The sequence below is a fragment of the Typopeltis vanoorti genome, chromosome 10, assembly GCF_054136105.1.
Source record: "Typopeltis vanoorti isolate ZY-2024b chromosome 10, IOZ_Tvanoo_1.0, whole genome shotgun sequence".
Taxonomy (NCBI): domain Eukaryota; kingdom Metazoa; phylum Arthropoda; class Arachnida; order Uropygi; family Thelyphonidae; genus Typopeltis; species Typopeltis vanoorti.
In genome coordinates, this window is record NC_143558.1 from 116,985,292 (window position 1) to 117,003,353 (window position 18,062).

Genomic DNA, 18,062 nt, shown 5'->3' on the forward strand with positions numbered 1-18,062 from the left:
AGATGGAAGAGTAAAGAGTAAAGTACACTGACCTGCACTTAATACCAACAATGGTTGATACCCCACACTCACAGAACGTGATCGTAGGCTGCTACGAAGAATAATATGTAAAATCCGCCATTCGTCAGCCAACACGTGAATGCGGAGTTTCGGGAATCGACTGAAAACGAATCATCACAAAAAAATTCAGAACCAAGGCTCACAACATTGGTTTCCATAGTAGGACCAATATGAAAGCCCCACATTACCCTAAAATGCAGCATCATCTTCAATAGTACAAAGAGGGTGTACAGCGAGACGTGGAAGCATGGAGCGATGAATCACGCCACACCCTTTACTATATAGATGGATGGGTGTCGCGGATGTCCGGTGATTGTCTCTTACTAGAGTACGTAACCCATCTCCATTGCTCCTGTTTTTTCCTGATTTGGCCCCAGACCTCTGTTTTTGGTGCCCCAAACATTGAACTACAAGAGGTATCTGAACTTGAACAATGCAATGCTTCCTACTTTGTGGCTTTTCTACGGAACTGATCATTGTCTCTTTCAGCAAGACAACACCGTTTCAGAAGGCTGCTGCTGTAACTGCGTGGTTTTTGGATATGAATGTCACTACACTTGACTGACTTCCACAGACCCCTGATCTCAACCCAATTGAACATCTATGGGATGAACTGGAATGTCAGGTGAGGTCAAGGGACATCCTCCCCACACCAGCAGGATCTCACTGCATGCCTACAGGAAGAATGGTCTAAAATTCTCATTGATCGCTATCGTACGCTTGTGGAAAGTATTCCCCGTAGGATTGCTGCAGTCATCACAGCGAAAAGAGGTCATCTATCTTATTAAGGTGGGCGCCATGGCTGTTTGTTCCTCGCACTATGGTGTCTATTGATTTCTCGCCAAGCAGTGTAGTTTATTTCAGTAATAAACAGGTATATCAAGACAATGGTCTAAAGCAAAAGGTAAAAAGTGAGATGGACAAAGTGCATCAATAAGAATATCTGTCACCCCTCAGAGCAACACAGCGGTCAGAACGATGGTTTCCTACTGTTTATAATAGTGTCTAGGAACTCAGTTGATAATAACAACCATTGCTCCTGTAAAGCTTTCCTAAGTCCCCCAAGGTTTTGGGCAGGGAAGGGCGGGGTTGAAGGCAGCAGCACATTTACCCATTTACTTTGTAGAGCATCCCAGACATGCTCAATGAGATTATGGTCAGGAGATTATGGCATCGTTGGTTAGTCCATATGTACGGTAATCTTTTTTTTGAAGACATTGGTCCGCGAGCTTCGCTCGTTCATGACGAACATTATTCTCGTGTAGGATAAATGTTTCCCCTATCGCACTTGCATACGGACGAACACAGAGGTCCAGGACTTCATTATTATACGTTTCAGCAGTCATGGCTCCACTAGGAAGCACATACAGAACAGTGCGTCCACCAAACGAATTGCCTCCCAAACCATCACACTATTCCACAATTTCACGGATATTAGAAAGATGATAACGTGTCACTTATTCCCTCGAGTTCATAGCACGTCAGGTATCGCTTTGTAGAGCTTACCGAAACTGGTCTGTAAACAATACCGATCCTCAATGATCTTGGTTTCAGTTTACGTGATGCCTGACCCATTTCAAACGTTCTCTCCTGTGACGTGGGAATAGGGCACAGACTGTCATTCGCCTATTTACAGAACATCTTCATGAAACCTTCTTCACAGTGGAAGCAGATAATAATGTTTCTGTAGCCATGCGAGGTCAGATCGTGGCTGATTCGGGCTAGAACTCCTGTTTCGGCGAGTAGTTAATCGAAGATGTCGGTCACCCACTGCGGTTGTAACTCTTGGGCTAACCTCGCTGTATCTCCGGGATGCGTGACTGTTGGGATTGGTCCCACAGTTTACAACCCACATGCAACCATCTGGCTACTTCTGACTGACTTTGGCCGGCTTTAGTTTTGCGATGAATCGCCATCTAAATTCATCTGTTAAATGATGTCTTGTATCCATATCCGAGAATTTTGCTCACAAAATGTCTTGTTCTCACTCCAGACACGAATGGTAAAACCATTCCAAAACCCACATTTATGCCGTGGCTCATTTGCATATACCACTGACAGTGCTCCTCATGTAAAAGTGATGATGAGTAATGGTTATCGTATATACGATAACCATTACTCAGTCACTTTTTACATAATGTGCCTCACTTTCATATATGTATCCCTCCCCCGAGTTATCGTGATCAAAAAAAAAAAAAATCAGCTAACGCCTTTTTATTCCCGTATATTGGGAGTAGGCGAGGCCGTTTAGCCCTATCTAACTTTTGGAGACTGAGTGGGCAGTTCAATCTCCACTGGCAGCCAATCAGAGATAGCTGGCCCAAGGCTATCACTAATTACGCAGCACGCAGTGAAGAGAGAAAGACAGCTCAACAAGTGCTACCATCTCGTGGTCCCTAACCCTAACACAATATATTTAATGTCTGAAATAATGTGGGTTCTACGGTCGATTTTCTTGAGTTTACGGGACGAAAAACCTGAGTTTCTGGGAGAAAAAACCCGCTTGCCCGTGTCAGAGATCGACTAACTGGGGAACCGGTCGAACAAAGGCTTAGAAAAATTTTCTCTAGTCGACGACTAGATTCGAAACAAAGTCTTCCTTCGTGCGGTCAAGCGCCGTGGTGTGCAAACACCACATCCACTGAGGCTCAATTATCGTGATTGTTCTCTTAATTCATAAATTTTTGGAAACCAGTGTCGAACTACTATTCTCATTCTCAAAATCGGTCCATTAAAGCCACGCTAAAAAGCTTTATCTAACGAGAAGGCGCAGTCCTATTAACACCTTCCGTTCGCCCGCTCTAACACACACGTGCACACACATATACACACAATTTCTCACAGGCCTACTGTCTGCTATTATCACCCCGCCACTTTTTCTTTAATCTGTAAACAGAGGAACTACTGCTGGTCAACATGCGTTCATTCCCAAGTTTAAAACTTACTGAACCAATTTCACATCCTATATGAAACTGTAATAGTATAATCATACTATTACAGTTTCAAAATTGCATGAACACACGTCTAAAACTACCTACGAATTCAGATATACCAAATTAACACTAAGGTCTCTCCATCCTCTCATCCTAAGCCTTAATGTGACCCCAAAAATTCCTATTTTGTTGAAGATATAGACACCTAATGTATAACTTGCAAGGATTTAGCAAAGCTGTTAAAGCGCCTGACAACAACAACAACAACAGTCCTCATCTCTCACTGAGCATTTCGCTATGTCACTGGTTTTGATGGATACGATATATTAATGAAAGTTTTTGTAATTAATTTGTTTACAACGTCACACCTAGTGAAGAACTTTTTAATTACTACAAGATAAATTTTCTAAAAAATTATGGACCTTCTTAAACATCTATAACATTTGGATATTTTAAGTACAATGATTCCATACACAAAAAAAAAAAAAACTCAAGTCTAGCCATGAACTGTCCTACTCCGTTATTAGCAAACTTTTATTATGGGAACTTTGAGTGAGAAGTAAGACTAAAAAGAATACTCTTTCAAACTGAAGATATAGAAAAGAGTATTTTTAATGTGATGACGTTTTCTGAACTTGGAGTTCAGGAACAATAATCACTTTTTTTTTTAATTTTCTAGACCACATAATCAACCAATACCTCAATATTATGTTCACTTGTGACTTAAAGTCTAATGATTTCATGCCTTTTTGGGATTTAAAACTACGTAACGGTCTGTAAAATTAAAACAACTCCATCTTCAGAAAACCAACACATACTAACAGATGCTTTCACATGAATTTCCACTATTACAAAAGTTATATAGATAATAAGACGTCATTAATAATAAATTAATAAGACTTCATTAATAAGACGACAAGCTAGATAATGTCAAGATAACTCCAAGAGTTATCTTGACATTATCTAGCTTGTCGTCTTATTAATGATGAAATAGAATCAACTACAAAACTTCAATTTCTAACAAACAGCTTCCTACAAAATGGCTTAAAAAAAGGCACCATCTCCAGCTCCTTGCCAGCCAACGGACCAAGTGCGTTCCTAGTGATGAGGGAGTCAAAAATTATATATCTCTTTCTTGAATCACTAAAAATGATCTAAAATCCTTATGCATGATAACATTAAAATAGATTTTGGCCTTTCATTAAAATATGTTCATATATTTTAATCCTTTAATCCTTGAAAGGATGAAAATATGTGAAACTTTGGATGAAAAGAGTAAACAGTATTCACGCCTTTCAGTGATGAAACACTCTTAAAACATTAGTGAAAGGAATAAGCTTTTCATTAAAAAAATTTTGTGCTATGCACAATCACCACCGCGATCCGTTAAACATGGACAGAGTCCTCTGAAATATTCAGGAGTAATCGCTTGTGGTGTATAGCATATAATTACAAATCCCATACTATGGACAGACAAAATATTATTGAGCAACGCACAATATTATTGAGTAACGTATCGAAAAAAGCATACTAGAGGCGAAAACTACTAGGAAATTGAGGCACAGATCTGTCATCACATAAGTTATCTTCAACTAATCCGTATGATGCCACAGCGAAAATATATAAGATTCTATGGAATTAATCGGAAATCTCACAATGCTATAAGACGCTTACAACATCGAGAGGTAAAATATGGGAGTCCATGGAGTGACATTCAAGCGAACATGATACTCTTGAATATATACCCTAGCATTATTTCAAAGCCGAATGCAGAAACTATGAAAGCTTCTACATTCGTCTTTTGAAATAATGCTGGATTTAATATCTACTTGATTTATATAATTTTGCATCGCCGAAATGAAGACTTTTGGCTCTTTATTTTAGTAAATATACCCTAGCGTTTCTTAGCTATGAACAATCAAATACGCTAACGAGCAAGCCCACATGCACAACAATTCTCAAATGCTTACAAATCATATGAATTATCGAGAAACCAACATAATACCATAATTTTCCTAGCCTATTACTGGGAAATGAGATATTTGATATTTTATGTCACTTTCATAAGTTCCACGTAATTTGGATGACATCGCACAAGAATCTAAAATCTGGAAAAAAGGTTAAAACTAAATAGCTAGAAATTATTTAGTTTAAACCTCTTTTTTTTTCAGATTTAAGTCTGTAGAATGTTCCAGCTGTGTGTGTGTGTGTGTGTGTGTGTGTGTGTGTGTGTGTGTGTGTGTGTGTGTGTGTGTGTGTGTGTGTGTGTGTGTGTGTGTGTGTGTGTGCGTGCGTGCGTGCGTGCTTGTGTCGCGATAATGCTAATGTTCATCGCATAAGAATTGTTCAACAGTGGTTCAGCGAACATGACAATGACTTACACTATCTTTCCTGGCCACCACATAGCCTGGACCGGAACCCATTGAGAATGTATGGGACATGTTAGAAAAACAGATCCGGACGTTCACCAGACAGTCCATTAACTGGCTCAGATTTCACGGAAGAAAACTTTGTTCCCGGATCTGTTTTTCTAACATGTCTCATACATTCTCAATGGGGTTCAGGTCCAGCTATGTGATGGCCAACAAAGATGCTGTAATTCACTGTCATGTTCGCTGAACCACTCTGAACAATTCTTGTGCGATGAACATTAGCATTATCGTCTGTGATACAACTATCACCTGCTGGATATAAAGTCAGTACTGCAGGATGGACTTGATCGACAACAAAAGTTCAGATATTCCTTGGAGAACACTCAACTTTCTAGCAATATCAGGAGATTCATTCCGTACCAACAGAACATGCCTCACACCATGACACCCTCGAGAACCTTGAGCTGCGTTTTCAAGGCAAACTCGAATCATTGCTTCATGGGTATCCCGCCAAACTCTCTGCCTACCGTGGGTACAGAACAAAGTGTACCCTGACCCGCTGGACCACATGAATTTTTCCAGTCTTTCAGGGTCCAGTTACGATGTTCCTGACACCACTGTAGACGAACGTTTTGATTCTACTCAAAAATCAGTGTGTTTCCGTTTAGGCATGCGACTACCATGCATTTTCAATTCCCTGCGCATAGTTCGGTGATGTATGCGCAGGGAACAGCCTTCATTAAATGCTTGGGTCAGTTGCTGTACACAGGAAATATTGTTTGTCCCTATAATCCTTCTTAGACGTCTGCGATCTCCTTCCTGACAGTCAGTCTTAGGAGCACGTTACGCCTCTTAGACAAGCAATGTAGGTTATTTTCCACTGACCTGTTTAGCTCTACTGTTTTCAAAATATCGTGGCTTTTGAAAACAGTAGAGCTAAACCACGACTTTAACATATAATATAATATAACATATAATGTATATTTATATTATATTATAATATAATATAATATACATATACAATATGTGTGTGTGTGTGTGTGTGTGTGTGTGTGTGTGTGTGTGTGTGTGTGTGTGTGTGTGTGTGTGTGTGTGTGTGTGTGTGTGTGTGTGTGTGTGTGTGTGTGTGTGTGTGTGTGTGTGCGCGCGTAAATGGAGTAAAACCAGGTTTAAAATAGCTTGGCATCTTTAACATATAGTATACCCAAGGTAAAAAACTTTCTACATCTATCTTTTTATTTAAAGGTCAAAGAAACTTAAGGTAACTTGTTTTAGTAAAATACTTATAAGCTCTGTATTACTTCACCTTGGTATTTCTAGCCTGGCTCCCACTGATGAGACCTCAATAAAGGTCGAAACCAGTCTGGGTAGTGGCCCCTTGCCTTTAATGCATAGCACCTTTAACATAATATATGTTAAAGACACCAAGCTATTTTAAACCAGGTTTTACTCCATTTCCCAAGTAAGCATACAGACAAGTAAATCAAGTTTGCGATTTGCAAGTCTAGGTGACCCCACACATAGTGCAAGTCACGGCAACTTATGGTAAAGGTGGATAAGCTCTGATCACTATTCTTAATATTTACCCTTAATGCAAAGTTCATCTCCTGGAGAAGATGTATGATGCTATGTATTAAAGGCAAGGGGCCACTACCCAGACCGGTTTAAACCTTTATTGAGGTCTCATCAGTGGGAGCCAGGCTAGACATACCAAGGTGAAGTAATACAGAGCTTATAAGTATTTTACTAAAACAAGTTACCATAAGATGGTTTAACCTTATTAAATAAAAATCTCAGGATGAGAGATAGATGTAGAAGGTATTTTACCTTGGGTATAATAAATGTTAAAGATACCACGCTATTTTAAACCTGGTTTTACTCCATTTCCCAAGTAAGCAAACAGACAACAAGTCAAGTTTGCGCCTGCAAGTATTGCAAGTCTAGGTGACCTCACACGTAATGCAAGTCAAGGCAACTCATGGTAAAGGTGGGTATTTAAAAATACCCACCTTTACCATGCACTACGTGTGTGGTCACCTAGACTTGCAATACTTGCAGGCACAAACTTGACTTGTTTGTCTGTTTGCTTACTTGGGAAATGGAGTAAAACCAGGTTTAAAATAGCTTGGTATCTTTAACATTTATTATACCCAAGGTAAAATACTTTCTATATATATATATATAATCAATTACAAAATATATATAAAAAATAAATAAAAATGATTATGTAATATTAGCAGGAGACATAAAAACAAGAACTGAAAACACGCAAATTAATAATAATATAAGAATATATGGAGCACATACTCTAAACAGGAATGGTAAAAAATTGGTCGACTTTGAATTTTATAATAATCTTAAAATAATGAATTCTCTCTTGGGCAGCAAGAAGATGAAAATCAATATTAGATTACTTTATCTTAAATGAAAAGTCATCAAAGTTCTCTTTAGATGTTAGAGTTCACAGAGGATATGAAATAAGTAGTGACCACTTCCTGGTTAAAATAAAATTAAAATTACTACCTAAATGACTACAAATAACAAGAACAGAAAGAAAATATAAAGCATTTGTTTATAAAACTTAAATTATTAAATGACACAAATGTACAATGGCTATATGAACAAAGAAATAACCAATGTTTAGATAAAATAAAACGAAATGAAGAAATAGAAATAGTATAGCGTAATATAAACACGATGCTAAATACGAGTACAGCAGCAAATGAAAGCTTAGGGAAGACCAAAGAATGCAAAAAAAAAAAAAAAAACTGAACGTATGGGATAATACAATCAAAGAAATAATCAAAATGAAAATAGAAGCATATCATAAATCGTTAAGCAGTAAAAGATTGGAAATTGAAATAGAACATAAAAGAATAAGAGCCATAACTGAAAGAGAAGTCAGAAAAAGATATAGAAAATTATGGAATAAATTTGTTTCTAAATTAGAACATTATTTATATAAAATAACACACAATGTATATAAGATTTTGAAACATTTAAGTATAGATACTAAAGAATGTGTAAAATTAAAAACCGAATTGAAATTAGAAGAATTTCTAAATTTCTATACAGTATTGTGAACATATAAATATTTTAAAAAAGATAACTGGCAAACATTTAATGAAAAGGAAATGACCAAAGAAGAATTAGAAATCAACCTGAAACAAGAAATGGAAAATCACCTGGAGAAGATAAGTTAGGTTCAGAATTATATAAATATGCAGGAATAAGGTTCAAAGAGAGACTCTTATTATTATTAAATAAAATCTATTCAACAAGTAACCCACCTATGGAATGGAAAAAAGCAATAGTGATCCCTCTTTTAAAGGTAGTAGAGATGACCATAAAAATTATAGAGGTATAAATATTCTAAATTCCTATTACAATATATATATCATAATTTTAAATAACAAACTAATGAAATATTCTGAAAGCTTTATTTTAGAAGTTCAAAATGGATTTAGAAAAGGACGATCATGTATAGACCCGGTCTTTTGCCTAAAATTATTAATAGAGAAAATAAGGTAATACAATTTAGAAACAAATATTACATTTATTGACTTTCAAAAAACATTTGATAAAGTTAAAAGAAGTATTTTCTTTAACATATTAAAAGAAAGACAAATACCAAATAATATTCTAAGAGCTATCATAAGTATATATGAAAATAATCACATACAAATAAGATGAAATTATATAATTAGATGAAATTATATAAACCAAGGAATCCGACAGGAATGTCTCCTTTCATCAACTCTTTTTAATATTTATCTAAATGAAATAATAATAAAATTAAATAAAAATTTCCATCAAGGTATTAAATTTTCTCCTACTGTGAACACTCTCCTTTATGCTGATGACCAAATAATAATTTTAAATTCTGAAAATAACTTACACAATATATCTTAAATTTAAATGAAATAGCCAAAGATTATGGAATGATAACATCAACAGAAAAATCAAAAACGATGGCCTTTAAAGGACAGGATCCATTAAGAACTAAAACTAATAGATAACAAGATTTTAGAACAGGCGAATTCATTTAACTACCTAGGTTGTACGATTATATATGAAAATGAAAAATATATAAACCTAAAAATTGCGAAATATTTGAAACTAACAGGTGTAATTAACTCTATATACTCTATATTTAAACCTAACCAAGTTCAAAAACAAACTAGACTAAAAGTATATAATTCATTGGCCCTACCAGTCCTATTGTATGGAAGTAAAATCTGAACAATAAAACAAAAAGACAAAGATTAATAACAACTGAAATGAATTTTCTGAGAAAAACTGAAAAAAATATATTCTATTCGATTAAAAAAGAAATTAAGAATTATAAAAGAATTAAACCTGGAATTAGTAACAGAAAGAATTAAAAAATATAAACATAAATGGATGGAACACGTTGAAAGAATGAAAACAGAAAAAAAATATATATATACAGTATATATATATATATATAAGTCAAAGAAAAACACGTCTTATACCTAATACCTAAGGATGCTCGAAAGTGGATGGGTAAAATTGCAAGAGATTTTGAAAGGATTAGTTCATTTTTCTGGATTCTACGAGAGATTCGTTTATAAATTATTTAGTGCTATTTTTCGGAGGTTTATACTGCTCCACATATAATATAGAATACCTTGAATACCTATATACTGTCGTCAACCAGTTCTCTCTTAAATAAATACAAAAAGGTTATCGCCGGGCTTCCTCATTACTTGAAAGCCTACCAATTCCTTTGGAAAACGAACCATAGAAAGGATTGGAGAAATTCGTGCTGTCCCTCTGGACATTTTTAAGGTATTTGATCGGACCTAATATAGAAGTATACTCAGAAAACTGCCACCATATGAACTATAGGATTAGATGAAAGTGGAGGACACCAGTTCATTGTAGCAGCAGTTGCGATGGAATAGGGCAGGCATAAGATAAAAACAGATTGCCTGTGGTAGAGTGAATTTATGAGAGATGATCATTAATTAACCTCTTCTTCATATCGAGAATAAAATTAGAGGTTGTTGATGCAGACTTCATCCAAATATGAGAAGAGCCTAGGTTTATAAGTGTCTAAATGGTCAATTCAGAGGATTTTGTTCAGCTGGGAATAAACAGAAAAAGATATAAAAATAAATATCATGCTCTCCCTCTGCAAACACGCTAGACTCGATGCGGAGGGGCATTAATTCCAAAGGTTCCAGAAAACTTCGCAGGCATCCTCTCTGCGCAGTTCTATCAGATAATTGACGATAAATTCCTCTCATGAATATCTTGTTCCACCAACATCCTAAACAAGCATAATGGGATCGAGCTATGAAATTTGCTGAGTGAGGGAAGAAAATAATCAATGTAAAATCACTATCATGTTCCCATAATCATTTCTGGAAAACATGTACCTTGTGACATCGAGCGTTATTCTGTTGGAAATGTCTGTTGCATAAAGGACAATGAACAGCATGAGAATGAATTTAAAAAAAAATAAAAGAACAAATATGAACACATAGACATAAGAAAGTTTATTTAATAAAATATATAACCAAATATTTCGATAAGAAACTTAAGGATCTTTATCCTATTTGAAATCCACCGTTATTCTACCGTTTTGAATTGCTATTTCACTAAGGGTGATTTTGTTTCTGACCGAAATATTTGGTTATATTTTGGTCATACATACGAGAGGAGTTCTGGAAAGTTCTGATAAACACCTTGAACAAAAACGACATTAAAGCAACTGATATAACCACAAGAAAGAACATATCTTAAAACCGTTTAATCCCCATGTTTCATCAAATTATAATAATTTGTTCTTTTTCTTTTAGGATACATAAGAAGGCATAAAATTAATGGATTTTTGTTCTCGGTGTTTATCAGAACTTTCCAGCGCCCCCGTCGTACATACAGGGATATCAAAATTAAAGTATTAAAGTATCCCTATTTAAGAGCTTGTACAGCGCCACCCAGCGATCCTAATGTTGCACAACTCTGCACGAATACATTGTGCATTGAGCGGAAGCGATATCTGGGGAAAAAAAAAAAAAGTAGTTCCAAAATCCTTTAACCAGGGATGGTTAACTTTGATCACCCCGTATATATATATATAACGTATATATATATATATATATATATATATAACGTAGAATATGTATATATTCTACGTTACAAATGCCTCTAAAAACTCGTAAACTAGCATGATTGGATGCACTAGGTACTGAATAATAGGTTCAGGTGACAACATCATTTAATGGTATAAGAGAGACTGGTATCATACCTTTAATGTAGATGTTCTTTCCTTCAGGCTATCAACCGCCTATTTTTTTGCCGGCGCCTTCCACATTCGTTAGCAATGTGTTATTTGTGAATTCCATTGATCATGGGGACATCTCTAATTTTTTGGTTTGGAAAACATGTTCCACTTCATCACTCAAGTGCCATCACTTTGCATTATTGTGAACAAGCATGATGACAGGTCCATGATTTCATGTTTGTCTCAATACCTTTTCATCTGCATGATGGCAGGGTATGGAGATATGCCACAAATCATGTGACTTTCCTCTTTCCAGTATTCCGGTATCCAATACTAATGTTCCTTCACTCACTTGAACCATACCTGCTTATTTTTGATAGACAGGCATGGTATCTTCAACAGCTATCTGCTGTTATATTATGTCGTGCACTGTTATGAATGACAGTGTTATTGTTTTGTTCGTGTTTTTGTTTTGTTTTGTGTACTACATCGTTCTCGATATATCTCAGACATTGTTAAAGTTGGCTGTCCCAGAAGGACAACGGTTTCTAAAATACTTCTATATTTCTACGTGTTCGATTCCCATTTTTACTTCAACGGTCATTACTGGAATAGTTCTTTTTGTCCATTATCAGAAGCAGTTATATATAGACACAGTCTATCTCTCTCAGTGAACAATCTGCACTCTATAATTCGCGTCTTTCATATATATAATTAGTCGCGTGTTTCAGGTATATTCCATTAGCAGAGATAAATCTCTAATATTTTGACCATCGGATATTTCTGTGTATATAAAAAAAACCGGAGATTTTTTCAGGGAGGACACATTCTGCTAACGACAATCTGGATTCGACAATCTTTCTTTCGAGTTCATCGTAGCACACATGGATGTTAGAAGTTTGAGTCCAGTTCACAATGCGTTGGCAGCCTTCGTCTGAGTTAGCTGAAAAGAGAACGTGGCTAGAGAGAGAGCGCTAGCTCTAGTCCTGTTATAGGAGATATCTCTACGGTGTTCATCCAAACGTAGAAGGATGGATTTAGCAATCTGTCCATAGTATGGCTTTCTTCCTACTCAGTTTCCAGGAGTGTACAAGATTTTGTGTGATTGTGGAAAGCCATACTATGGATAGACTGCTAAATCCATCCTTCTACGTTTGGATGAACACCGTAGAGATATCTCCTATAACAGGACTAGAGCTAGCGCTCTCTCTAGCCACGTTCTCTTTTCAGCTAACTCAGACGAAGGCCGCCAACACATTGTAAACTGGACTCAAACTTCTAACATCCATGTGTGCTACGATGAACTCGAAAGAAAGATTGTCGAATCCAGGGAAATTTCTCTAGATTCCTCTCATATCAACAACAGCCTGTAATTTTTTATATACTTCTTTGACTGTGATAACTGAGGATGTTGATCTATTCAACGAAACTAGTAAACTAGTAGTATCTTTTTAAATATATCTTGTCATCTTTTTATCTCTCGGTAACAGTCATTAAAGCTTTTCCATAATATTCCAACCGGGTAAAAATTAATTCTCATATATATATATATATATATATGAAAGAATGATCATTGAGTCGGTTAAAACATATTTTTTAAAAAAGAATTGAATGGATAAAACCAAGATTAAAGTAAAAAGGTTTTAATATTAAAACACGACTAGTTTCGGCTTGTAACAGCCTTCATCAGGGGACACTATAAAAGAAAGAAAAAAGAAAAAACACTAAAACACTGAAGCTTAAATAAACTATCAACAACATAGAGAGTCTCTACTCTCTATACATAATTGACATTAAAACGTTGTGGTTGTATTTAAAGCTGTTTTTTCGTTTGTTGTATTGTTGGGAAAATGCGTGCTAGTAGCATCTCGTGAACGCCAGTACATGATTACAGCTGAATGACTATTGAGATGTTCGAGGAAAACTATAAGGGATTCATGTCCATGGTTTCAAATAATGAAGACATCATCTACACAGCGTTTCCAAACTTTAGGTGTTAAAATAAAGAAAGAGATAGCCTTGGTTTCAAAACCATGGACATGATTCCCTTATGGTTTTCCTCAAACATCTCAATAGCCGACATCAAAGTATTACGTTTGCTGCCGAGCTTGAAACGGATAATTCCCTGCCTTTTCTTGATGTCAAACTGACCCGCTCTTCTGGTAAACGCAAAATATCGATATATAGAAAGCCCACACATACCAACAGATACCTGCATAGTCAGTCCCATCATTTCCCTCCTCATAAGCTTGGAACAATTTCCACCTTGGGACGTAGAGCCCATTCTCTTCTGGATGACCCAAATGAACTTCTTACAGAAATAAATCATCTCAAAACTTCTTTCAAAGTTAATGGATATTCCAAGAGAATCATTGAAAGATTCCTTCTTAATCCTCCTAGACATCGCTCAGAAGAAACAAATAGATTCAAAGGCAATATATATATTCCTTACATAAGTACAATTTCACATAAATTAGCAAAAGTTCTAAGAAAATACAATATCAGAACTTTGTTCACTCCGCTTCCAAAAATCCGTTTCTTAATAAGCCACCCAAAACCTTGTCATCATCATCTTAAATACCCTGGCGTATATAAAATATTGTGTGATTGTGATATTCCTTATTTTGGGCAGACAGACAAATCTGTCGAATTGCGTATGGAAGAACACATGAGGGACATTACTTACAAGCGACAGCGAGCCAGTGCATTATCAATTCATATCCTGTTCTCGGCTAATCCTAATGATGAAAGCCAAAGTCACACAGTCTGCTGGGAAAAATCTACTAACATCTTCCGTTGCAATGATGAACTAGAGAGAAAAATCGTGGAATCTAGGGAAATCATCTTCAATCCTGTTCATCTAAATAATAACTTGAGCTACAACCTCCCAGATAGTCATTCAGCTGTAATCATGTACTGGCGTTCACGAGATGCTACTAGCACGCATTTTCCCAACAATACAACAAACGAAAAAACAGCTTTAAATACAACCACAACGTTTTAATGTCAATTATATATATAGACTCTCTTGTTGATAGTTTATTTAAGCTTCAGTGTTTTAGTGTTTTTTTCTTTTTTTTATGATGTCACCTGATGAAGGCTGTTACAAGCCGAAATTAGTCGTGTTTTAATATTAAAACCTTTTTACTTAAATCTTGGTTTTAGTCATTCAATTCTTTTAAAAAAAAATAATACACACACACACACACACACACACACACACACACACACACACACACACACACACACACACACACACACAGTATATACATATATACAGTATATACATATATATATATATATATATATATATATATATTAGGTTATTATGTGCACTTATTGGTTATTTTCGCATGAATTTTAAGTACTGGTTATTAGCTTAAGGTTTTAGTTTATTAGTTAGTTGAATTTATTGGTTAGTAAGTTATCAGCCTGAATTATTTTGCTATTAGATTTAGTTATCTTGGACATTATGGCTTATCACTTATTTATATCTGGTTTAATACTTGATAAATTAAGGTATAAATCACTCTTGCTACAAATTTGAAGCAGCATAGATAGATTCTTACTTGTTGATATTAGTATAAGAAAACGAAAGCTTTTTTTATATAAGATAATGAAGTTGGAGGGTGGGGGAATGGAATCTATGCAGCTTACTACAAAAAAGTGCTCTGTGTACGAAAAAAATAGATCTAGCACTAAGATGAAAAGCCAAAAGGCTATTTTTTCATCTTAGTTTCATCAAAAGGCTTTTCATCTTAGTTATACTATGTTATAATGTAATATAGTGACACACCTTTCGGTCAATCGTATAGCAAAAGTATGTAAGTTTTCTTCACTTAAACTCTGATATTATTAACTAGGTCTAGGTACTCACTGATGAGACCTCAAAAAAGGTTGAAACCGGTCTGGGTAGTGACCTCTCCTCATAATGTAAAACAGTACTACATCTCTTAAGAGCTGTGTTTTACATTATGAGAAAATATCAAGAACAGTGAGGAAGCTTGCTTCACCTTTGCAACGAGTTGCCGTGGTGTGGCACTACCAAGTGGTCACTTACGCTTGGATTCGCTGACAGTTCGTCGGCATGAAACGTTACAGATCGTAGTGTTCGATTTTACTGGCTGAAAAACAATAAGGGATTTTTATCCCCTTAACTTAGATCTAGCACTGTTTGAACAAAATCAACGTGTCCATTTTTAAGAGATTCCTCTATTACGCCCCTCTGCATACCACCACCATCAATTTTAAAAAAATGTTCACTAGATGGAGGTATCACACACATTGCCTTACACTAATTATTCCGGTTCATCTCACCAAACTGCATTCACTGGTGCCTAATTAACCGATTTAATATTTTATTTCAAGACCATAACCCAAGCATCATGCAGTATCTTAATGCGAATATCATATATCAAAATTAATTAAAGTTGATTCATTTTTAGACGTTTGATTTCATTACTGGTATTATAAACTGGTAGAGACTTGATTGAAAAATTCATGAATTTATTACAGTTGGATGATTCCTTTCAAGACGGTTGCAATAAAAAGGAAAGTTAATCATGATTGCTTAATTTATCGCTATTTAATATCAAAGTGTTCGTTTCGAAAATTTGTTTTTATGCTCGTATTAATATTAGTATTATCAGGTTTCTTACATGATGCATCTTTGTAAGCGTTTTTTTTAATTGTTGTTGTTCTTTTGTTTTTCTTTGTTTGTTTTTGTTCGGTTTAAAACAGCCGACGAAAATAAGTGAATTAAAAGTGATTCATTTATCAATGTTTAATGTCACCGTCTTCCAGAGTTAATATTGAAATGTCTTTTAATATAATTATTAACAGGCGTGACAAATGCAACACCTGTTCAAACCACAAGTCGAAAACCGTAATGTATTCTGCAGTGAGTCATCACCAGTCAAAACACATCAAATTTTATTGATATAGCAAAATACTGTCATGTGTTTTCTTTCTGAATTTATATATTACTTTAGTAAGACATTTAGCTATCAAAATGATTTTTCTTTATCCGACCCTGAAGACGTTTCATTTTAAATAAGCAAAATCGGCCTAGTTTAGTAAGTGACGTGACGTTTTGAAATTTCTAGACAGCACACAGGCTGCCATCTTCCGGTAGTATATATAAACTACTTCTTTTTTTACCCCCTCACCCCCGTTACCAAATGTAATTCTGGGGTCCAGACAGCAGTCCCCTGTGGCCTGCATTCCTGTCATTCCTTCGTGAAGCAAGAACTACTTGCTGAAAGAAAGAAATAAAGAAAAAAAAACTTGCGGCCGTAATTTCAGGCTTAGCGGAGTGGAAAGGGCAATTATAGCAACCAGCAGGAGAGCACCGCTACAGGGCAGCTTCCCCACAACAGATCACGACACTTGCCACCCCCGCCATGGCCCTCTTCTGCCCCAGGGTACTTCCACTTAAAGCTATAATACTTCAGCAGATTCTCAGAATTCCTGCTATAAAATACGTTGCAACCTTAAATAGAAAGTCACTGTCAGATTGCTGTGCGATATTGATCATTCGCAGTGAATCGTTATCCATCTCATGATAAATACTGTATATCCAAAGGGATAAATCACTAAGCATAAATAGCTACTACTGTATGTGTCATACAGTATATCAGTATTTCTAACTGGCTGATCAGAGGATTAAAACACTATATTACCGTGTTCGTGTTCCGTCTTCGAACCATGCATTATTCTTAATGCAGTTTGACGAAGGGTTTGGGAACACACTGACTCATAAACAGTATCCCACAGCGCATAGTGCAAAAGAAAACATATGGATGGAAATATCAGATTGATTTTTTTTAAACTGTGGAATTTCGTTTTGTTTATTTATTTATCCAGGATGAAATTCAAAACAGCCGGCAATCTCGAAATTTATAGTTTAAAATATCTAAACATTTAACCAATATAAAATATGCAAATTATAAAATTAAAGTGAAATAGATATTTTTTTTTGTCTGAATTACGGCCGAAACAAGTAAGACTACGAGGTCAGTCTACTGTCAGTTAATCTCGCGTACTTTTGGTGTACTTCGCGTACTTCTGGTTTGCCTGTTTTGAGGAATGAATAAAACCTACGTTTATGGAGGTAAAACCCAGCCACCCCCGTAAGATGATAACAGGACAACTACACAAGATAAACATAAGTGTGAGCCAAATATAATATGAAACAGCATGTTACAACTGATTTTTTTTTTGTTGGGATTTTACTAGATACGAATATTCAGTTGAATGAAACAATTACAAAGACCGATGAGGAACCATGCACACAACTTCACCTTCTCACGGTATGGTCCGTTTTCAGCAAGAGAGGTCTGGGGAACTCGATGAGTTTTACGCTACTACTAAAGAATGCCTATCCTAGTTGGAGAAAATGCCAAATAGGCAATAGTAGATGTAGATAAACAGAAGATAATAAAG